The 24,701-nt window shown below is 42.7% G+C and overlaps 1 protein-coding gene across 1 annotated transcript in view; it reads left to right on the top strand.

The window, feature by feature from the left end:
* The first annotated feature begins 7,528 nt into the window (after positions 1–7,528).
* The window catches only part of LOC140453184 (endonuclease/exonuclease/phosphatase family domain-containing protein 1-like), a 60,955-nt gene continuing 43,782 nt past the window's right edge, over positions 7,529–24,701 (top strand). The window contains exon 1 of the mRNA XM_072547680.1: positions 7,529–7,725. The gene's annotated coding sequence lies outside the window, so the exon portion shown is untranslated. The remainder of the gene's footprint in view (positions 7,726–24,701) is intronic.

The following is a 24,701-nucleotide window of genomic DNA, read 5'->3' as shown; positions in this document are numbered from 1 at the left end:
AGGGAGAGAGAGTAAGAAAGAGAGAGAACGAGAGTGAGAGCGAGAGCGAGAGAGCAAGAGAGTGAGAGCGAGACAGTGAGAGATAAACTGTGAAGAAGATAATTTGGAGTTTGAATCTCTTGTCTGCATCCTTGCAACAGACAGTTTTGACTTTAACCATCTCTGGACTCCTAGTATGGATCTGAAAAGTGTGGCGCTGGAAAAGCACAGCAGGTCAGGTAGCATCGGAGGAGGACGAGGAGGAGAGTTGATGTTTCGGACATAAGCCCTTCCATCGACTCTCCCACTCCTCGGATGCTGCCCGACCTGCTATACTTATCCAGTGCCACACTTTTCGAATCTGATCTGCAGTCCTCACTTTCTCTCCTAGCATGGATTTTGTCCCCTATTATCATCCTTCTCCATTCTCTCGACAATGTAGATTCGCTTTAGCGATTTATAGTCAAGTCCTCAATTGATGGATCATTGGATCCCTACTGTGTGGAAGCAGGCTATTCGGCCATTGAATCCACATGAACCCTGCAAATGGGCTTTCCACCCAGATTCCTCAGCATATCACTGTTGCCCTGCATCTCACCTGGCTAATCTACCTAGCCTGCTCATCCCTGGACAGTACGAGCAATTTATCATGGTCAATCGACCTACCCTGCACAACTTTGGATTGTGAGAGCAAACCCATGCACACACAACGAGAAAGTGCAATCTCCACACAGTCGCTGAGACTGGATTCGAACATGGATCCCTGACACTATGAGGCAGCAGTGCTAGCCACTGAGCCAACGTGCCACCCCCATGCCACTGAGATGCCCATGAAAATCCTCACATGAAAACCGTCACTACAGGACTTTTAGAAGATAAACTTATATTATGGCTATTGGATAGCCTTTATCCATTAACGGGCTACAAATAGGTTTGGGAAAGAGCACTTCTTAGACCCATTGCTGAGTAGAGGTGTGCAGAACTTACTGAACCAGTGGCAACAAAACAAAGCTCATTGCTACCATTAAGTATACAGTGCAGTATTGAGCTACATACAGTAGACCAGGCTCTTATCTGAATCTGTTTGCTTTGGGTTAGATAATTCCCACAGATGAGCACGGCAACAACAACTTGCATTTAAATCACAATTTCAATATTTCAAATCACTCAAAATCCTTATGGCGCTTGTTTGCAGATGACACGAAGATTGGTGGAATAGCAGAAAACGTAGGAGACTGTCAAAGAATACAGGAGAATATAGATAGATTGGAGAGTTGGGCGGAGAAGTGGCAGATGGAGTTTAATCTAGGCAAATGTGAGGTGATGCAATTTGGGAAGTCTAACTCTAGAGCGAACTATACAGTAAATGGAAGAGCCTTGGGAAAAGTTGATGGGCAGAAAGGTTTGGGAGTTCAGGTCTACTGTACCCTGAACGTGGCTGCACAGGTGGATAGAGTGGTCAAGGCGGCTTTTGGTATGCTTGCCTTCATCGGACAGGGTATTGATATAAGAGCTGGCAGGTCATGTTAAAATTGTACAACACTTTGGTTCGGCTGCATTTAGAATACTGTGCACAGTTCTGGGCTCCACATTACCAAAAGGATGAAGACGCTTTGGAGAGGGTGCAGAGAAGGTTTACAAGGATGTTGCCTGGTATGGAAGGTGCTAGCTATGAAGAGAGGTTGAGTAGGTTAGGATTGTTTCCATTAGAAAAAAGGAGATGGGCGGTGGGGAACCTGATTGAGGTCTACAAAATGATGAAGGGTATAGACAGGTAGATAGAGATGTTTTTTTCTCAGGGTGAGGGATTCAATAACAAGAGCTCACGCGTTTGAGGTGAGAGGTGAAAAGTGAAAAGTTTAAGGGGGATATATGTGGCAAGTACTTTACTCAGAGGGCGGTGGGTGCCTGGAATGCGTTGCCAGCAGAGGTAGTAGAGGCAGGCACGGTAGATTCATTTAAGGTGCGTCTGGACAGATGCATGAGTAGGTGGGGAGCAGAGGGATACAGATGCGTAGGAATTGGGCAATAGGTTCAGGCTTGGAGGGCTGAAGGGCCTGTTCCTCGTTCTTTGTTCTAACATAAAATTGACACTGATAGATGAAAGAGGTGAAAGCTGAGAGTGTGTGTGTGTGTGAGAGAGAGAGAGAGAGAGAGAGAGACTTTAAGGTGGACTTCAATATGGAAATGGAAATGGAGAGACTTAGAAGGGAAATTCCAGTGCTTAAATTCTAGACTGCTGTATGTAAGGGCATTGATAATGGACGGAAGGATGCAAAAGAGTTTTGGAGCAGAGAAGGTTGAGGGAAGACCTGATAGATGTGTATAAGAATATGAGGGGCATGGACAAGGTGAATAGAAAGCAGCTAATTCCTCTGGTCAAAGGGTCAATAACAGTGGGACATAATTTTAAGGTGAAAGGCAGGAGGTTTAAAGTGGTTTTGAGAAAAAAACCTTTTCACCCAAAGTGTGATGGGGTCTGGAATGCACTGCATGGAAGGATAGTTGAGGGAGGAAATGTGGAACTTTTAAAAAAGTACTTGGATGAGCATTTGATGTGTCATAACATTCCAGGCTATGGGCTTAGTGCAAGAAAGTGGAACTACTAAAAGTAGGAGCATATTTTTGGTGGTAAGGACTCAATAGACCAAAAGGGCCCCTTCTGTATACAGAATGATTCTGTGAAATTGTGTAGTGTTCTCAGAGGGTGGCAGGTTAGAGGAGGTTACAAATAGAGGAGGGCAAGTTCTGGAAAGATTTAAAAGGTGGATGCCTTTTTAATTTGAAGATTTGCCAGTCCAAAACCCAATGTGGTTTGGCGAGTGTAAGGATGAACGGCAAACACGAAGATGCATGTTAGGATATAAACCGCAGGATTCTTGCTTAGTTCAAGTTGTCAGAGAGTTGAGAATTGGATCAAGTCTGGACATTGTTAGGATGGACTCCACATCAGCTATCCGTTCACTCTTTACTGGAGTGCATGCATGCAAATAAGTCATAGGGATGGAACAACAGCTCAGCAACACTCACATGGGAATTCCAATGACTGGGTGGGAACATCAGTCAGTGAGTTTCAGCCTGTCAGGGGTTGCCAGCTCACTTTTCACAGGATTTTAGTTTTATTTATTTATGGGACAAGGCTGTCGCTGGCTAGGCCAGCATTTACTGCCTGTCCCTAATGGCCCAGAGGGCAGTTAAGAGTCAACTACATTGCTGTGGATCTTGAGTTACATGTAAGCCAAACCAGGGAAGGATGGCAGTTCCTTCCTTCAAGGACATTAGTGAACCAGATGGGTTTTGCCCAAAAATCAAGTCATGGGCATCATTAGACCCTTAACCCCAGATATTTATTGAATTCAGATTCGACCATCTGCCAGGGCGAGATTCAAAACTGGGGCCCCAGAACATTACCTGGGTCTTTGGATTAACAGTCCAGCAATAATATTACTCGGCTATCACCTCTCTCTTATCTGGCTTGGTGACCTCTTTCTTGAAATGAGTGGCAAGATGATGCTGGGAAGTGGCAGAAAGTCAGGAAGCTGCTGGTCCAAGTTAAATGCAGGACCTAGAATTTGGGGCAGATAATTGTTCACAGCCGGGGTCAGGACTGCAGGATAGGACATAGGAAACGCCCTTTCTTATGGGTACTGAAGGCTCACTCTCGATTGAACATAGCTGGATAGGGCCTCTTCAGTCTTCTGACCTGGACCAGAGTCCATTGTGGGCAACAAGATCCTTCCCAGACGCAGAGATTCATCCTAATTTACGTCAGCATACACTGCTTCATACACTTAAGAGATAGAATCATAGAATCCCTACAGTGTGGAAACATGCCATTTGACCCAAGTCCAAACTGATCTTCTGAAGAATAACTCACCCAGACCCATCCCCCTACCCTATTACTCGACATTTACCCCGACTAATGCATCTAACCTATACATCCCTGAACACTTTAGGCGAATTAGCATGGCTAATTCACCGAACCTGCACATCTTTGGATTGCGGGAGGAAACCAAAGCACTGGAGGAAATACACACAGACACAGGGAGAATGTACAAACTCCACACAGACAGTCATCTGAGGGTGGAGTTCAAATTCCTCTCTTATTGCTTCAGCATCTGTAGGAACAATAGACAAGACAACAAAGTGAACAAGCAGAACCTGCAGGCCAACATGAATCAGTGTGTGCATGAAAGGCCTGGTATAATTGGAGGAGATAATAACTGACACTTACTACAGAGCTTGTGAAATACTTTAATCTTGTTCCAGTATGGGTAGTGTTGACGTCAAAAATACAAGCCCATCATCACAATGGAATCCTTGATACCAGCATAGCAATGGATGATAAACATGCTTTTCATTTTGTTGATATCCACCTTAAGTAAACAAGCATATTGAAATGTACCCAGAATTCACAATTCATTCTGTACTGTGCTGATTCAACACAACCACCCTTTCTCTAAATTTAAAAAAAATCACACAACACTAGGTTATAATCCAACAGGTTTATTTGGGAGCTCTAGCTTTTGGAGGGCTGCTCCTTCATCAGGTGATTGTCAACCACCTGATGAAGGAGCACCACTCCGATAGCTAGTACTTCCAAATAAGCGTGAGATTGAGTCATACCACACAGAAACAGACCCTTCAATTCAACCAGTCCATGCTGACTATAATCCCAAAACCAGTCCATGCTGATTATAATCCCAAAACCAGTCCCACCTGCCTGTGCCTGGCCCATATCCCTCCAAACATTTCATTTAAACATTGTAACTGTACCTGCATCTTCCTCTGGAAGTTCATTTCACATGTGAACCACTCTGTGTAAAAGAGTTGTCCCTCACGTCCTTTTAAAATCTTTCCTCTCTCACCTTAAAAATGAGCCCCCTGGTTTTGAAATCCCCCATCCTAGAGAAAAGACTCTTGCTATTCACCTTATCCATACCTCTCATGATTTTGAAGACCTCTATAAGGTCACCCCTAAATCTCAGCTGCTTCAGTGAAAAAGGTTCCAGCCTATCCAGTCTCTCTCTATAACTTTAACTTTCCATTCCCAGCAAAGTACTGGTAAATCATTTCTGAACCCTCTCCAGCTTAATGATACCTTCCCATAACAAGGAAAAGAGAAATGCACACAGTATTCCAGAACAGCCCTCACCAACAAGCCCTCACCAACATCCTTTACAAGCTCAACATAACTTCCCAACTCCTGTACTGAAAGATCTGAGCAATGTAGGCAAATGTACTATACACCTTCTTAACCACATTGTCTATGTGTGAAGCAAACTTCAAAAAATGATGGACCTGAACCTCAAGATCTCTCTGTTCTACTACACTCCAGGGCCCCACTTTTAAATGTATAAGTCCTGCCCTCGATGGTTTTGCCAAAATGTAATAGATTACATTTATCCAAATTAAACACCATCTGCCAAGACCAGCAGCTGCCTTGAGAAACAACCTTTTTGAAAAGATTTTTTTGAAAAGATTAAACGTCTGCATGGGTGCTGCCACAGCCAAATCTGGCACATACACAGAGCGGTCTGTGAGCTGTGAATTTGTGTAGCTCATTTAGCACCCCCTCTTTTACTTTTCAAGTTTTCCAATTTGAAAATAACCAGCTGCACATCTTTTAGCTAAAAGGAGACAAAAGTTCATTTATTTCAAAACTACATACATTGGTTGGTCATTCAATTAAGTGTGATAAAGTTGTTAGCAAACAAAATAAAGTTTAAAAGTAGGTACAAATACAACTAATTTATAAAAGATGAAATCAAGAAATGTTATCATGGCAGGCCAGGTATGACTGAAGATTTCTCTTTTCGAGATGAAGGGATTGAAAATCTGGAAGTCAGAATTCAGCAGCTGCAATAGCTTGTGTAGTTAATTTGAGGTTTCCCCCACAGTTGGAACAGAATAGAAAAGTTTCTGGGAAGGCCTGAAGGCTTGTTTTTTTTTGTGCAGGTTCAGCACTGCAGCTCTTCATCTGGTTTTCCTTTACCTATCCCTTGGGTGAATTCTTTTTCTCTCTGTTGGGAGACTCAGAGTTCTACTCAAAATGGTGTCTTCAGTCTCATCACAACCAAAACAAAATGGCCACTGTGTCAACTGCAATGTAGCATCGCTCCTCAAAGCAAAGTGAATTATGCTGAAATTTCTTGCAGTATTCGTCCAGTTTCTGGTTCTGTTTGGATTCTTACGTCTTGAGAAAGACAACTGAATTCTAAATTTGATTGATTCTGCGATAACACTCCAGCAAATTTGCAGATCAGAACAGCAATCACATCTTGAAATCATGTGTGGAAATCGCCAGCTACACGGAGGCGGTCTTTCAATGACTCCCTAACGTCAAAATGGAGAGAGACTGTCCCTTCCAGAAGCTCTATGTCCAAGGAGAGGCCCACTTGCTGTCAATGGCTGCACCTGCAAACTTAGTGCCACCTAGTGTTCACCTTGTTATATGGGGGTACCAGCAGTACAGCTCAAAAAGCTATATGAGCTGCTGCTCTTAATGAATGTTGTTACCATCATCCTTTGTAAGTGGAAGAAACTGGAGGGCATGCTTGATCTGGTGTGACAGATGAAAATTTGATGGTCTAACTAAAAGTCTCTTAGAGTAAACAAGTACATACGAGCAACTAGGTATGGCCTGCTTTCTAAAGTCAAGGGATTACAATCTTATGTGCTCCTGACTTAACACTTGAGGCCTCAGTGTCAATCTGTTGACATTGTAGCCTCTCTAATATTTCAGGAGGTGCTAAAGATGAATGTATTATTCTGGATAGGACTTTGGCCAACACAGCACTTGACATGATAGAAACATTAAGCAATGAATCACAGAATTATTACAGAGAAAGAGGCCATTCAGCCCATCATGCCTGCACCAGTCACTTACCCTCTGTATTCCCCATACCCTTCCACACCATTTTTACCCAAATAATCATCCAATGCCTTCTTGAATGCCTCAATTGAACATTACAATGCATTTCATACCCCAAATACCAGCTGTGTGAAAATAGTTTATCTTTCTCAAGCCACCCATTTGGGGCAGCACTGCTGCCTCACAGCTCCAGGGAACTGGATTCAGTTCCACCTTGGGCGACTATCTGTATGGAGTTTACACATTCTCCCCGTACCTGCGTGGGTTTCCTCCGAGTGCTCCCCTTTCCTTCCACAGTCCAAAGATGTGCAGGTTAAGTGGATTGGCCATGCTAAATAGTGTCCAGGGTGTGCAGGCTCGGTGGGTTAGCCACGGGAAACGCAGGGTTACAGGGATAGGGGATATGTCTGGGTTGGATCTTCCTGGATGGTCAGTGAGCACTCAATAGGTCGAATGGCCTGTTTCCACACTGTAGGGATTCTATCCTCCTTTTGCACAACGTTTTAACCCTACAGTGATATGCCATTCAGCTAGAAACTATATTCTGACGCTGAGGTTCAAATTACAATCCGCCCATGAGGAGGACCGTGTGCCGTAAGGGGCGGTGTCCTCGAAAATTACATCAACTTGTTGTTTGCAAAACCACACCTTCTCCCAGTTCCCACCCCGGGAAGCTATGTGTGTGAGAGATTGAGAAACAAACAGGTAACCGGTCTGTACAGCTGCATTGTCAGCTTGAAGGCTAAATGTATTGCATTACAGATCCTTTCTGCAAGTAGCTGTAGCATTTCCAACATTCACTACAAGTAATTATCGCTCGATTAGTAGAGGGGAAATCTGAAAGCAGTCATTTTCCCACCAACAGCGAACAGGTAACTCTTTCAGTTGATACACCGGACAACGTTTGGGGAGTTGGGGTAAAGTTACAAACACTGTGGCGGAGAAAGACGTTTTGATTCTAACACAAGCTTGTGAAAGAGGCTTTTTATTTTACTTTTTATCGGAATTTAAGTGGATTTATCTTATTTCAGATTTTACGAACCCTCTGAGCTGAGAGTTTGGGTCTGGCAAGTTGCACCTTGGAGTTGTTCTTTAAAGAATATGGGAATCTTCCTTTTCTTAAAAAACTTTTTTTAAAATTTTAAAGAGACACGCATAGTGCATCAGTTATAATGTTGAATACCATTCAAACGGGCCGTGCCTCAGTTTCCTGGTGTTGCACTGGCGGCATTGACTGGTTTATCTGAATGTCATGGGCGAGGGTGTGAATTAATCCTTACTTCATTCCGGGCTAATCTAAGCACATTCCTTGTTTTTTAAAAAACAAAACTTCCATCAAGGTGCTCGGGGGATGTGGGACAACGACACTCACAGCGCACAGATACCAGTAGGAGCCAAATTATAGCGAAATTCTGATTTTGGGGACGGCTCCTCATGCCTGAAATGCTGAGTATTTCCCTAATGACGCTGCCTGAATGACTGGGTGTTTACAGCCTTTATTATTCCGAGAATCTGACAGCCAGTTCCACGGAAGCGGCTGGGGGGATAGGTTTTGCCAGACATGCAATGCTCTGTCATTTTATCACTCCAAACAGGTGGGACAGGAATAGTAGAAGTGGAAATGTGTCCTATAATTGTTGCCTCAGAGCATCAATTGCTTTATTATACCTCCCTTCCCCTCAGACTATATTTGGAGTATTGTGCGCCCTATCTCAGGAAGAATGTACTGGCCCTGGAGCAGGTTCAGAGGAGGTCCATGAGAATGGTCCCAGGAATGAAAAGCTTAACATGAGATATGTTTGAGTACTCTGGGTCTTTATTCGATGGAGTTTAGAAGGATGAGGATGAATCTAATTGAACCTTACAGAATACTGAATGGCCTGGACAGAGTAGATGTTAGGGAGATGTTTCCACTCAACCATAAGACTATCTCAGGGCTTTTACATGTCTTGTCAAGTTGGACTGCTAAAGCAGATTAAGATTTCCTTCCAATTCTGATGGCCAGATCTGCCAAAAGATAACAGTTTTTAGATCAGAGTGGTGCTTAAAAAGCACAACAGGTCAGGCAGCATCCGCGGAGCAGGAACATTGACGTTTCGGGCAAAAGCCCTTCATCAGGAATAGAGGCAGGAAGCCTCCAGGGTGGAGAGATAAATGGGGTGGGGATTGGGAAAAGATAGCAAAGAGTACAATAGATGAATGGGGGTGGGGATGGAGGTGATAGGTCAGAGGGGAGGGTGGAGCGGATAGATGGGAAGGGAGATTGGCAGGTAGGACAGGTCATGAGGACAGTGCTGAGCTGGAAGGTTGGAACTGGGATAAGGTAGCTGGGGGGGAAGGGAAATGAGGAAGCTGAAGTCCACAATGATGTCATGACCTGTCCTACCTGCCAATCTCCCTTCCCATTTATCCGCTCCACCCTCCCCTCTGACCTATCACCTCCATCCCCACCCTATTCACCTATTGTACTCTTTGCTATCTTCTCCCCAGCACCCCCACCCCCATTTATCTTTCCACCCCGGAGGCTTCCTGCCTCTATTGCTGATGAAACGCTTTTGCCCGAAACGCCGATTTTCCTGCTCCTCAGATGCTGCCTGACCTGCTGTGCTTTTCCAGTACCACTCTGATCTAAACTCTGGTTTCCAGCATCTGCAGTCCTCACTTTTGCCCTGCCAAAAGATAACAGGCATTCTGCTGTTACAAACCACTTCTTCTGAACTCGACCTGCTTCTGGCCTCTAGCCTCTCCTTCTATACATTATAAAAGCTCAACTTGATAAATACTTCAGTCATTATATCACAGGTAGTTTATCTCGTCACTGAGCTTAAATTGTATAATTTCTTAGAAATGCTGTTTTGATCCACTGATGAAAAGAAAATTGAGATTCTAATCCTTCAAAAGAACATTGGAACAGGAGTAGGCCTTTCAACACATCAAACCTGCTCCACTATTCAATACAATCATAAATTATTGAACATTTCAATGCCTTTTCCTACTCCATCCCATAACCCTTTTACATCTCTGGTATTCAGAAATGATTTGAAAGAAATTCTGGGATTTGCACATTAATCAATCAAAACTTGCTCTTTCATTTTAACTGATGAATGATTTAAGAGCCACCTTAGGTGTGTTCAATTCGTTCGCATGAGTTGTATCACTGTTTGATCTTTTCCATACAAATTCTGTGTCTAAGGTCTTCCTCTCTCACTACCACCTGATGAAGGAACAGCACTCCGAAACGAGTGTTCTCAAATAAACCCCTTGGACTATAACAGTGTGATTTTTGACCTTGTCCAATCCAGTCCAACACCAGCAACTCTATATCACATCTATCTTAAACATGTTTAAGGACTGAGCTTCCACATCTCTCAGTGGTAAAGAATTCCAAATGTTCACAACCCTTTGAGTAAAAATAATTCTTCTCATATCAATCCTAAGTTTTAAATTGTGACTCTGTTTCTAGACTCCTTAACCGGGGTAAACATCTCACTTGCGTCTATCCTGTCTATCCATTTAGATAATTTGTCGGGTTTCAATCACATACTTCGAAACTCTAGAGAATACAGCGATGGTTTGCCCAATTTCTCTTCATGAGTCAGTCCCATCAATCCAGTAATAAGTGAACCTTCATGGCACTTCATCTCCCAAACCACCTCGGCCAAATTCTGCCTCCCATGTTCATAATTTCCCTTATCTGAATTTAACATCCCTGCTTCAGATTGAACTACCTCACTTTCAATCATAATGTAAAATTCTATCCCATTGTGATCACCCATCCTGAAGGTTTTTTTTTGCTGCATGATTATTAATTAGCCCTTTATCATTACATAATAGGAGATCTAAAATAGTTTGTCCTCTAGTCAGCTGCTCGACATACTGCATTTGTAACAGAAACTCATCCAGCAGTTTGTCCTCTCAGCTTTAGTAGTCAGCTTGCTTACCCAGTCTGTATGTAGATAAAATTCACCCATGATTATCACGTTTCCCATCTCCTGACTAATAGAATCCCCTACACTCCCACTCTTATTTGGTGCTCTATAAATGACTCCAATGTCTGTGCCCCCTTGCTTTTCTTAGTTTCACCCAGACTCCACACATTTTTGTTCTGATCTGAGCTCTTCCCTTACTAATCCCATCATTTATTATTAGTTCATTTCCACTGCCTTATCAATCAAATCTGTCCTTTCTAAGTGTTAAATATTCAGTTCTGAGCCGCAGTCACCATGTTTATGCAATTGCAATTCCCTCATATGTGTTTACCTTTATTTGTATCTTTAGATCATCTGCTTTGTTATGAATGGTGAACACATTCAAGTAGAGAGCCCTTAACTTTGTCCTTTTGACATAATTCTACCTTTGAAGCATACTTGATGTGAGGCTTTGTTTGTCCTGTAATCCAGTTTTTCAAGCAGTTTTTTGACTTTCTATTGCCAGCGTTACTTTCTTCCAATCACATTACCCATGTGTTCCCAGTCCTCTGACTAGCTAGTTTAAACCCACCCCAACAGCACTAACAAATTGCGCTGTAAAGATATCTGTCCAAGTACTGTTAAGATGTAATCCTTCTAGTTTATACAGAGCTCATCTGTCCCAGAATTGGTCCAAATGACACATGAATCTGATTTCCCTCCCTCCTACATCAGTTCTCCAACCAATCAATCCCGCGTGTTCTTATTTCTACCAATGTGTGGCACTGGGAGTATCATTTAAAACAATCATTGAATCCCTACAGTGCAGAAAAAGGTCATTTGGCCAATTTAGTCTACACCAACCCTCTGAAGAGCATCGTACCCAGACCCAGTCCCCTATCCTATTCCTGTATTCACCTTGGCTAATCCACCTTGCCTGCACAGCCCTGGACACTGTGGACAATTTCCACTGGCCAATGCATCTATCCTGCACATCTTTGGATTATGGGAAGAAACCAGAGCATCTGACAGAAACCCACGCAGACGCAGGGAGAATGTGCAAACTCCACACAGTCACTCACCCAAGGTGAGGCAACAGTACAAGATGGAGGACAGGAAAATATTGTGGCTCTAAGAGCTGTTCCTTTTTTGAGGTATTTTAGATGTTGGAGGTGATTTCCTCAAATGTGAGGTACAGTAATTGCTACTTTATAAACCGTTCGATTGTTTTGGAAATTTGGGGGAAAGAAAATCTAAACAACGGCACTTTGAAAGAAAGTAAGAGAACAAAGGCAGCAACCACATGGTCAGTGTGTGAGAGAGAGAGAGAGAGAGAGAGAGAGAGAGAGAGAGTGAGAGAGAGAGAGAGAGAGAGAGAGATGGGGGGGGGGAGGGGGAGCGAGAGAGAGAGAGAGAGAGAGAGAGAGAGAGAGAGAAAGCTGTCCGACACAGGAGTGAATCTGCACAGTTACTGCCTTTGCTGTTGAGTTCAAGTATTTCTGGATGCCAAGAATGCACTGAAGAAAAATTAACAAAAAGTGAAATTCACAGCTGACTGGCTGTAAAGTAACCAGGGGTACATCAGGCTACAAACAATCAATTGTGATAGGAAACTCTCTAGTCAGAGGCACAGGCAGACATTTCTGCAGCTGTCGGCAAGAAATCAGAATGGTGTGTTGCTTCCCTGGTGCCACGATCGGAGAGAGTGCAAAATATTCTTAAAGGGGAGTGGGACCAGCAGGATGCCGTTGTACACCTTGGAACTAACAACATAGGAAGGGGCAAGGATGAGATTCTGAAGGGAGAATATAGGAAGCTAGGCAGGAATTTAAAAAGGAGATCCTCGAGAGTAGTAATATCTGGATTACTCCCAGTGCTACAAAGGAGTGAGGACAGGAATAGGAGGAAAGACCAGATTAATGTGTGGCTGAGGAGCTGGTGCAAGGAGAGGGGTTCACATTTTTGGAGCATTGGAATCTCTTCTGGGGTTGAAGTGACTTGTTTAAGAAGGATGGACTGAACTTGAATTGGAAGGGAACTAATATAAAGGCAGGGAGATTTGCTAGAGTTGCTTGGGAGGATTTAACCTAGTAAGGTGTGGGGGGGGGTGTGCCTCAGGGAGACAGTGAGTAAAGAGATCAGTCTGAGACTGGTACAGTTAGGAAAAAGGGGCGAGTCAAACAGTCAGGACAGGCAGGAACAAAGCAGAGAATGAGGTAGGACTGATAAATTAAACTGCATTTATTTCAATGCAAGAGGCCTCACAGGGAAAGAAGATGAACTCAGGGCATGGGTGGGACATGGGACTGGGATATCATTGCAATTACAGAAACATTGAGTCATAGAGATGTACAGCACGGAAACAGACTCTTTGGTTCAACTCGTTCATGCCGACCAGACATCCCAACCCAATCTAGTCCCACCCGCCAGCACCCACCCCATATCCATCCAAACCCTTCCTATTCATATACCCATCCAGATGCCTTTTAAACGTTGCAATAATACTAGCATCTACCAATTCCTCTGGCAGCTCATTCCAAACACATACAACCCTCTGCATGGAAAAGTTGCCCTTTAGGTCTCTTTTATATCTTCTCCTCTTACCCTAAATCTATGCCATCTAATTCTGGACTCCCCTACCCCAAGGAAGAGACTTTGTCTATTTATCCTATCCATGCCTCTCATGATTTTATAAACCTCTATAAGGTCACTCCTCAGCCTCCGATGCTCCAGAGAAAACAGCCCTCACCTATTCAGTCTCTCCTTATAACTCAAATCCTCCAACCCTAGCAACATTTTTGTAAATCTTTTCTGAACCCTTTCAAGTTTCACAACATCTTTCCAATAGGAAGGAGAACTAGAATTGCATGCAATATTCCAAAAGTGGCCTAATCAATGTCCTGTATAGCTGCAACAAGACCTCCCAACTCCTGTACTCAATACTCTGACCAATAAAGGAAAGCATTCCAAACACCTTCTTCACTATCTATCTACCTGCGTCTCCACTTTCAAGGAGCTATGAACCTGCACTCCAAGATCTCTTTGTTCAGCAACGTTCCCTAGGACCTTACTATTAAGTGTATAAGTCCTGCTAAGATTTGCTTTCCCAAAATGCAACACCTCGCATTTATCTAAATTAAACTCCATCTGCCACTTCTCAGCCCATTGGCTCATCTGATCAAGATCCCATTGTAATCTGAAATAACCTTCTTTGCTGTCCACTACATCTCCAATTTTGGTGTCATCTGCAAACCTACTAACTATACCTCTTATGCTTACATCCAAATTATTAATATAAATGACAAACAATAGTGGACCCCACTGGTCACAGGCCTCCAGACTGAAAAACAACCCTCCACCACCACCCTCTGTCTTCTACCTTCAAGACAGGTTCTGTATCCAACTGGCGAGGTCTCCCTGTATTCCATGACAACTAACCTTGCTAACCAGTTTCCCATAGGGAACCTTGTCGAACGCCTTACTGAAATCCATACAGATCACGTCCACTGCTCTGCCCTCATCAATATCTTTATTACGTCTTCAAAAAATTCAATCAAGTTTGTTAGACATGATTTCCCACGCACAAAACCATGTTGACTATACCCAATCAGTCCTTGCCTTTCCAAATACATGGACATCTTGACCCCCAGGATTCCCTCTAACTTTAGACTCACTGGTCTATAGTTCCATGGCTTGTCCTTGCCACCTTTCTTAAACAGTGGCATCACGTTAGCCAACCCCAGTGAGAGTCCAGAGACAGTATAGTCCTCTTAGAATGAAAGGAAAGACTGGTAGGTGTAGGTGTAAATGACTAAAGAAATTGAGGGATGGTTAAAAAAAACGAAGGAGGCATAAGTCAGGTATATACAAGATAGATTGAATGAATCCTTAGAAGGGTATAAAGGCAGTAGGAGTACACTTAAGAGAGAAATCAGGAGGGCATATAGGGGACATGAGATAGCTTTGGCAAATAGTGTTAAGGAGAATCCAAAGGGATTTTACAAATACATTAAGGAAAAAAGAGAAACTAGGGAGAGAATAGGGCCCCTCAAAGATCAGTAAGGGGGCCTTTGTGTGGAGCCACAGGAAATGGGGGACATAATAAACGAGTATTTTGCATCAATGTTTACTGTGGAAAAGGAGATGGAAGATATAGAATGTAGAGAAATAAATAGTGACATCTTGAAAAATGTCCAAATTACAGAGAAGGAAGTGCTGGATGTTATGAAACACAAAAAAGTGAATAAATCCCCAGGACCTGATCAGGTGTACCCCAGGATTTTGTGGGATGCGATTGCTGGGCCCCCTGCTGAGATATTTGTATCATCAATAGTCACAGTGCAGAGATGGACAGGATTGGCAGTTTAATGTTCCAGGATACACACGCTAAAGGAAGGATAGAATGGGGGACAGCGGAGGGTGTGTTTGTGTGAGAGAGAACATTATGGCATACTTAGAAAGGATATTGCTTGGAATATGTCCACTGAAGGTATTTGGGTGGAACTGAAAAATAAAGGGATGATCACCTTATTGGGATTATATTTTAGACCAAACCTCATAGTCAGTAGGAGATTGAGAAACAAATTTGTAAGGAGATCTCAGTTATTTGCAAGGATAATAGGGTGATAATGGTAAGGGTTTTAACTCGACAAACATCGACTGGGACTGCCATAGTGCTGAGGGTTTAGATGGCGAGGACATTGTTAAGTGTGTACAAGAAAATTTTCTGACTCAATATGTGGATGTATCTACAAGAGAAGCTGCAAAACTTTGCCTTCTCTTGGGAAATAAGGCAGGGCAAGTGACTGAGTGAGGGAGCACTTTGGGGCCAATGACCATAATTCTATTAGTTTTAAAATAGTGATGGAAAACAATAGATAGGATCTAAAAGTTAAAGTTCTAAATGGGAGGAAGGCCAATTTTGACAGTATTAGGCAAGAACTTTCAAAAGTTGATTGGGTGTGGATGTTCTCAGGCAAAGGGATAGCTGGAACATGGGAAGCCTTCAAAAATGAGACAACAAGAGTCCAGAGACAGTATATTCCTATTATGGTGAAAGGCAAGGCTGGTCGATGTTGGGAGTGCTGGATCACGAGTGAAATTGAGGCTTTGGTCAAGCAAAGTAAAAGTCAGAAGATGGTGGTGGTGGGTTGCTTTTTAGACTGGAGGCCTGTGACCAGCGGATTGCCACAAGGTTCGATGCTGAGTGCAGTGCTTTTCATTATCTATATAAATGATTTGGATGCAAACATAGGAGGTATAGTTAGTAAGTTTGCTGATGACACCAAAATTGGAGGTGTAGTGGACAGCAAAGAAGGTTACCTCAGATTACAATGGAATCATGATCAAATGGGTCACTGGGCTGAGAGGTGGCAAATGGAGTTTTAGATAAATGTGAGGTCATAGAGATGTACAGCATGGAAACAGACCCTTCGGTCCAACCTATCCATACCGACCAGATGTCCCAACCCAATCTAGTCCCACCTGCCAAGGTGCTGCATTTTGGAAGAGCAAATCTTAGCAGAACTCATACACTTATTGGTAAGGTCTTAGGGAGTGTTGCTGAACAAAGAGACCTTGGAGTGCAGGTTCATAGCTCCTTGAAAGTGGAGTCACAGGTAGATAGGATAGCGAAGAAGGTGTTTGGTATGCTTTCCTTTAATGGTCAGAGTATTCTGTATCAGAGTTGGGTGGTCTTGTTGCAGCTGTATAGGACATTGGTTAGGCCACTTTTGAATATTGCATGTAATTCTAGTCTCCTTCCTATCAGAAGGATGTTGTGAAACTTGAAAGGGTTCAGAAAAGATTTACAACCATGTTGCCAGGGCTGGAGGATTTGAGCTATAGGGAGAGGCTGAATAGGCTGGGGCTGTTTTCCCTGGAGCGTCGGAGGCTGAGGGGTCACCTTATTGAGGTTTATAAAATCACAAGAGGCATGGATAGCATAAATAGACAGTCTTTTCCCTGGGGTGGAGGAGTCCAGACTAGAGGGCATAGATTTAGAGTGAGAGGGGAAAGATATAAAAGGGACTAAAGGGGCAACTATTTTATGCAGAGGGTTGTGAATGTATGGAATGAGCTGCCAGAGGAAGTAGTGGAGGCTGGTACAATTGCAGCATTTAAAAGGCATCTGGATGGGTATATGAAAAGGTAGGGTTTAGAGAGGTATGGGCCATGTGCTGGTGGGTGGGTGGGACTAGATTAGTTTAGGATATCTGGTTTGCATGGACGAGTTGAACTGAAAGGTCTGTTTCCATACTGTACATCTCTATGTCTCTGTGATTCTACGAAGCATATGTCAAGTATGGACAGCAGAGATCAAGTGAATTTTTAGAAACATATAAAGCCAGTAGGATTATACTTAAGAGGGAAATCAGGAGGGCATATAGAGGACATGAGATAGCTTTGGCAAATAAGGTTAAGGAGAAACCAAAGGGATTGTATGAACACAATAAGGACAATAGGGTAACTAGGGAGAGAATAGGACTCCTCATAGATCAACAAGGCAGCCTTTGTGTGGAACCATAGGAAATGGAGGAGATACTAAATGAGTACTTTAACATCATTGTTTATTGTGGAGATGGACATGGAAGATACAGAATGTGGGGAAATAGATGGTGACATCTTGAGAAATGGCCATATTACAGAGGAAGAGGTGCTAGATGTCTTAAAATGCAGAAAGGTGAAGAAATGCCTAGGACATGATCAGGTGTACCCTAGAACTCTGTGGGAAGCTAAGGAAGTTGTTGCTTTGCCCTTTTGCTGAGAAATTTGTATCATCAGTAGTCACAGGTAAGTTGCCGGAAGACGGGAGGTTCATTAACGTGAAGCCACTATTTAAGAAAGCTGGTAAGAAAAGCCAGCGAACCATACACTGGTGAGCCTGACATCGGTGATGGGCAAGTTGTTGGAGGGACTCCTGAGGGACACGATGTACATGTATTTGGAAAGACAAGAACTGATTAGAGATCGTCAACATGGCTTTGTGCGTGGAAATTATGTCTCACAAACTTGATTGAGTTTTTTGAGGAAGTAACAAAGAGGATTGATGAAGGAAGAGCAGTAGACGTGATCTATAGGACGTCAGTAAGACATTCGACAAGGCTAATAGTTGACTGGTTTGCAAAATTAGATCACATGGAACAAAGGAGAGCTAGCCATTTGGATACAGAATTGGCTCTAAAGTAGAAAACAGAGGGTGGTGGTGGAGGAGGAGAGTTGCTTTTCAGACTGGAGGCCTATGACCAGTAGAGTGTCACAAGGATTGGTGCTGGATGCACTGCTTTTCGTCATTTATAATAAATGATTTGGATGTGAACAGAGGAGGCATAGTTAGTAATATTGCAGATGACACCAAAATTGGAAGTGTAGTGGACAACGAGGGTGGTTACCTCAAAATATAACTGGAGCTTGATCAGATGGGCCAATGGGCCAAGGACTGGCTGGCGTTTGATATGAGGTGCTGCATTTTGGTAAGGTGAATCAGGACAGGATCAACACATTTAATGGTAAGGTCCTGGGGAGTGTTGCTGAACAAAGAGACCTTGGGGTGCAGATTCATAATTCCGTGAAAGTGGAGTTGCAGGTAGATAGGATAATGAAGCAGATGTTTGGTATGTTTGTCTTTATGGGTCACTGCCTTGAATATAAGAGATGGGAGGTTATGTGCGGCTGTACAGGACATTGGTTAGGCCACTTGTGAAATATTGTGTGCAAATCTTCCCTCCTATAAGAAAGGTGTTGTGAAACTTGAAAGGGTTCAGAAAAGATTTACAAGGATGTTGCCAGGATTGGAGGGTTTGAGCTCTTTAGAGAGCTGAATAGGCTGGAGCTGTTTTCCCTGGAGTGTCAGAGGCTGAGGGGTGACCTTATAAAGGTTTATAAAATCATGAAGTACATGGATCAGATAAATAGACAAGGTCTTTTCCCTAGGTTGGGCAAGTCCAGAACTAGAGGGCATAGGTTTAAGGTGAGGGGAACAATTCAAGAGGGACCTAAGGGGCTGCTTTTTCACACAGAGGGTAGTGTGTGTATGGAATGAGCAGTCAGAGAAAGTGGTTGAGGCTGGTACAATTACAACATTTAAAAGACATCTGGATGTGTATATGGATAGGAAAAGTTTAGAGAGCTATGGGTCAAGTGTTGGCCAATGGGACTAGATCAATTTAGGATATCTAGTCGGTATGGACGAGTTCAGCTGAAGGGTCTGTTTCCGTGCTGTACATCTCTATGACTCTATGACACTAAGCCCACCATGCTGGCCAATGTAATCCTGAGGTTACTGTTCTTAAAATCCTGCTTCTTAGATTTGAAGTAATTGAGAAATAAATTGGTTTAAGGACATCATCCCTTTTTCCTGCCTATTTTGTTAGTACGACTGTGAACTACATTTCTGGCTAACTCCTCCCCCCACCCCGAGGCAACTCACGATCCTGCATTACTTTTGATGATAGAGAAATGTCCGACTATCCCTCTAGAAACTCTTGTTATTCTTCTTCCTCTCCCATCCAGTTGAGACGTTCATGATACCACAGACTTGGTTCTTGATGCACACTCCCGAGGAACCATCCATCTTAGAAGTTTCCAAAACAGAATAACAATTAGTAAGCACAATAGACTCTGGGGACACTTGTTCTGCTGCCTGTTATACTTTCGCAGAATTGAAGGAACTTAAGGCAAAATCTATCCCATTAAAAAGCAAGAACACACCTAGTCAGTGAGAACACACCAGGACAGAAATAAGATGAAACTAAAGTAAAATGTATGAACTGAGTACAAAAAGAGGAAAATTAAAAGGGAAAATGATTAGGTTCGGAAAGCAAAACATAACTAGCAGAACGAAAAAGGAATTACAAAATCAAATTATGATGGAATTTTAAATAGTGAAGTACTCCTATTAATACAAAAATTACAAAACAGAAAATAGGATTGGTTAGGACTTCTAAGAACTATGCACGATAAACTCCCGGAACTGCTGGCAGGAGTTTCCTCCAATGGTGATGGCTAGCACGAGGGGAGCTTTAAATTGAGGGGTGATAGATATAGGACAGATGTCAGAAGTAATTTCTTTACCCAGAGAGTAGTAGGAGCATGGAACGCACCTCCTGCAACAGTTGTAGACTCACCAACTTTAAGGGCATTTAAGTGGTCATTAGATTAATATATGGATGAAAATGGAATAGTGTAGGATAGATGGGCTTCAGGTTGATTCCACAGGTCGACATAACATCAAGGGCTGAAGAGCCTGCACTGGGCTGTAATGTTCTATGCTCTGAGTACTAAATAATTACTTTGCCCAGAGACTTATCAGGGAAACTACCATGGTTGACTGAACATTAGAAAAAGAGATTGAAAAGGATATAAAAACACAGATAGGAAGCGTGGAAAGAATCGATAAATTAATTAGAGAAGATAAAACCCTGCTGTAGACAGATTGTCTCCATGTATATTAGAGAAAATTAGGGAGGTGATGGCAGAGGCACTAGAGTCATAGAGTTTTACAGTACAGAAGGAAGTAATTTGGCCCATCGTGTCTGTAGTCTATCTCTGTAAACTTCCTATCCAACCCTAATTCTATAAACTTCTAAATTCATCACTTTCAAATATATATTCAGTGCTCTTTTGAAAATATGATACCTTTGTAAAACTTAAACAGTAATTAGAAAAAGAAGAGTGTCTGAGGACTGGTGGACAGGAGATGTCATCCCAATATATATTAAAACAAGATATGGTCATGATGTCAGATAAAGAGGGATGAGAGGAACACCAACCTAAACCTGTTGTGCTGATGGGCCTGTTTCGGTCCAGTAACTAGATTGTAATCCCGAGAAAGGATTGCAGCTTGTGGGTAAACTCACCACAAATCACCTTTAATTCGGCTACTTATTAAGAAATCTCACAGACAATCAAGTACTGAAACAATGACTTGAAGTTTATTGCATGTAGCAACCAAAATAAGACCCCTCAAATAAGCCTCAGAACTTGGCTCTTACCCAATTAACTATGGAATCTGGCCATGATTTCACCAATGGGATCTGACTCTGGAAGTGTTAAGGGTTCGATATTTGTACAGTGTTGTTGTTCAAAGTTCTGTTACTAACTTGTTCTAGTGTTTGATTTTTATGCAATTTTTTCTCTTTCACATTTATGGTGTGACATTATTGATATTAAAGTAGATTCCTTCCTCCCCAGCATAGGTTATTCTTTCGGAGACCTCAAGTGTGTAACTTGCCTTCAGTATCAGAAGTAGCTCTCCTGTTCTTTGATTCAATCAGGATTAGTTATTTGTTTAAATTACAGCTTTGCCTACAATTAGCTCCTTAAATTCTTCTGCAGGCAATCCTTGTGCTTTGTGGCAATAAAGTATCCAGTTTATAAAGCAGGTGTTGAAGCAGTTGTTATCTCCTTTCTGCCAGGAAGCAGATTGTTGGTTCATCTTGCTTCTTACCGGGGATGGTTAATTCACATGTTGCTTTCAGTCTCTGTGTAACAGCTTGTCTTTCTCCCTTGCATCTCAAGAAACAGTTTATTCCAGATAGAATTATTGTTGATTCTTTCAAGTATCACAGTTTGTCTTTGATCGATCCATGAATTTACTAAAGTTTGCAAGCTGATTGAGGTTGCCAGTTGCGCTCCCTACTGCTGCATTTTTTGCTTTTGTATCATGTGTGTTGCTGCTTCTTGTAGCAAGAGCTTAACATAGATGATCACACTCCCCAGTGTAAACTGGCCAACTACCTGTAGTAAAGGGAATCATCCTCACAGTTCTCTGTAACTGCTCTTGAAACCGAAAATAAACCTTTCAAAATGCATCACCTTACAGTTGTCCAAATTAAATTTCCATCTGCTATTTCTCCACTCACGTCTCCAGCCTATCCATATTCTGCTGTATCCCCCGGCAATTCTCCTCACTCTCTGCAGCTCCCCCAATCTTTGTGTCATCCACAAATGTACTAATCAGATCACCTATATTCTCCTCCAAATCATTTATATTACAAACAACAGCAATCCCAACATTAATCCCTGTGGCACATCACTGTTCACAGATCCTCATACAGAAAAACACCCTTCTATTGGTACTCTGCGTCTTCTATGACCAAGTCAGTTTTGTAACCATTTTAGCAACTGACCACACATCACATGTGACTTCACCTTCTGTATCAGTCTGCCATGAGGCTGTTGTCCGAGTTTTACACCTTTTACTGCACTATATCTATTTTTCAATGCTTTTAATATGTGGTTATAGTAGCTGAGTTAATGAAGCAGCACTCAAACACATGCAGATTTGCGTGATAATGCAATGTTCACAGACTCTCACATTTTAGGCAAAACAAATAATGTATGATAAAATCCTGGGTTGTATTTGCATTGTGCATACTCTTATCATGAGGACATCTAGTACGCCATTCCCAAAGTGAACATATAATGCATTTTAAACACACTCAGTTGGTGAGCTCCTGCTCCATTACTGAGACTTAAACAAATTCTAGGTTGGCGCTTCTATGTAGGACTGAGGGATGGCTGTATTGTTGAAAGTGATGTATTTTTAAACCTAATGGATTAATGTAAAAGATCCCATATTACAACATGAAGAAGTGGACAGTTCGCCCCAGTGCCCTAGCCAGGATTTATCCCTCAATCAGCAACTTAAATAATGAGCTGGTTCATTTATTTAATTAGGCGAAGGTGAAGACTGCAGATGCTGGAGATTTAGAGTTGAGTGTGTGGTGCTGGAAAAGCACAGCAGGCTAGGCAGCATCCGAGGAGCAGGAGAATCTATGTTTCAGGCAAAAGCCCTTCATCATTCATTCCTGATGAAGAACTTTTGCTGGAAACGTCGATTCTCCTGCTCCTCAGATGCTGCCTGACCTGCTGCGCTTTTCCAACACCACAGTCACGACTCATTTATTTCATTGTCATCTATGAGTATTTGATAAGTACAAATTCATTAAAGTGACTCCCCACATCATGGCACTTAGAGTCATAAAGTCATAAAGATGTACAGCACAGAAATCCTTCAGTATAACTCGTCCATGCCAACCAGATATCCTAAATTAATCTTGTCCCATTTGCCAGCATTCGGCCCATGTCCCTCTATCCAGATGTGTTGTAAATGCTGTAATTGTACCATCCTTCACCAGTTCTCCTAGAAACTCATTCTGTACAGACACCACACTCTGTGGAAAAAGTTACCCTTTAGGTCACTTTTAAATGCTTTGCTCTAGCCTTAAACGTATGCCCTCTAGTTTGAACTGCCCCACCCCAGGGAAAAGACCTTGTCTATTTACCCCATTCATGCCCCTCATGATTTTATAAGCCTCTATAAGGTCACCCCTCAGCCTCTGACGCTCCAGGGAAAACAACCCCAGCCTGTTTAGCCTCCAACCCTGGCAACATCATTGTAAATCTTTTCTGAACCCTTTAACTCTAACAGCATCTTCCTATAAGAGGAAAACTAGAACGACACACAAGAGTCCTAACCAATGTCCTGGACAGCTGCAACATGCCCTTCCATCTGCATATTCAATGCACTGACCAATAAAGACAAACATACCAAACACCTTATTCACTGTCCTTTCTACCTGAAACTCCACTTCCAACGAATTATGAACCTGCACCCCAAGCTCTCTTTGTTCAGCAACACTCCCCAGGACCTTAACATTAAGTGTATTGGTCTTTCCCTGATTTGCCTTTCCAAAATGCAGCGCCTCACATTTGTCTAAATTAAACACTCCTCAACCCATTGGCCCATCTGATCAAGATTCTGTTGTAATCTAAGGTAACTACCTTCGCTGTCCACTACGCCTCCAATTTTGGTGTCATCTGCAAACTTATCTATCCCTCCTATATTCCCATCTAAATTATGTATATAAGTGACAAAAAGCAGTGGACCTAGTACCGATCCTTGTGGTACACCACTGGTCGCAAGTCTCCAGTCTGAAAAGCAACCCTCCTCATTTATTTCATTGTCATCCATGAGTGTTTGATATGTAAAAATTCTCTGCAGTGACTCCCTACATTAGAGCACTTGTAGTCCCTTTAAATCTTTTAGTGCAGCAACACAAGATATCTTAAAGGGATGGCCTGTGTTGACAGCTTCAGGTTGCTGTGCCATTTACATAATGGGATTTTACTGATGGGCTTTCAGCTTGAGCTGCTGCTGTCCTCGTGGTGATAGTGCTTCCACAACAGAATCAGGGAAAGAATTCCAGCCTGTTCTCCCCGCTATCTGGTTAACATTTGAGTTACAGCCATCTAATGTAGGGCCACAAGTTGGAGCCAAAACAATAACTGTGAAGATCTAATTATACTTTAACAGCAGCACAGCAGAACTCTCCCGGAACTGTTGTGATGTCGTGAAACTCCCAAGCTCAAGTCCCATATCCTAAGACTTAGTCCCCATGGAAAGGGTGTTCATGACCTGGTTCATTGGGTTGATTATAAGGGTAATCCTTCACTACCTCCCCCACTACTCCCCAAAACAGAAAAGAAGATGTTACATGTGCCTAATGTGCCAACCTCAATGCATTTCACGCACAAGATGATGTTAAACTCTCTTTCCATCCTCTTTGCCTCTGTGCCCATTTCTTTCAACAGGAGCCCTCTCCAATAGGTTCCCACTCCCTTGGACCTTTATGCTTGATCTCTGTCAAGGGGAATTGTCAACATGACATATTTTCTTGCTCCCCTTACACACTCTAACCTGCCTTTATTTGAACATGGTTCAATTCTCTCAGTTCTGACCTTGATGTTGTGATTAAACCTACCAATAGGAATAGTGCTATTGTCATCTGGCACACTGCCTCCCCCCACCTCCCGCCGCCGCCCCCACCCAACCTTGCAAATGCTGAGAGCCAACACTTCCTCTTATGTCCCCCTGCGGATCATGACCCCACCATTGAATGTCAAGGTATTGTTTCCAGGGCTGTCATGGACTTATC

The sequence above is a fragment of the Chiloscyllium punctatum genome, chromosome 26, assembly GCF_047496795.1.
Source record: "Chiloscyllium punctatum isolate Juve2018m chromosome 26, sChiPun1.3, whole genome shotgun sequence".
NCBI classification, from domain to species: Eukaryota; Metazoa; Chordata; class Chondrichthyes; order Orectolobiformes; family Hemiscylliidae; genus Chiloscyllium; species Chiloscyllium punctatum.
This window is presented reverse-complemented; position numbering and strand designations above follow the sequence as displayed.